Raw genomic sequence first — 209 nt, 5'->3', positions numbered from 1 at the left:
AACCCGAACTTCGATCTCTCCGCCGTACTACCGCGCTATTCAGAGAGAAGGAAAACCAGGCTCTAAACGCCTAACTACTTCGGAGAAATAACGAGACTGCTCCAGCCCCGGCTCCGCATCCATCTCGCAGCGCACGGCTGCACAACGTGCAGAAGCTCGGGGCTCTCCGCACAGCGCTCTCCGAGTCGAAGCGACGAACGCCGCCGCCC

Source organism: Meleagris gallopavo, chromosome 20 (assembly GCF_000146605.3).
Source record: "Meleagris gallopavo isolate NT-WF06-2002-E0010 breed Aviagen turkey brand Nicholas breeding stock chromosome 20, Turkey_5.1, whole genome shotgun sequence".
In the NCBI taxonomy this organism is placed as follows: Eukaryota; Metazoa; Chordata; class Aves; order Galliformes; family Phasianidae; genus Meleagris; species Meleagris gallopavo.
The sequence above is the reverse complement of the archived record's forward strand: the minus strand, read 5'-3'. Positions refer to the sequence as shown.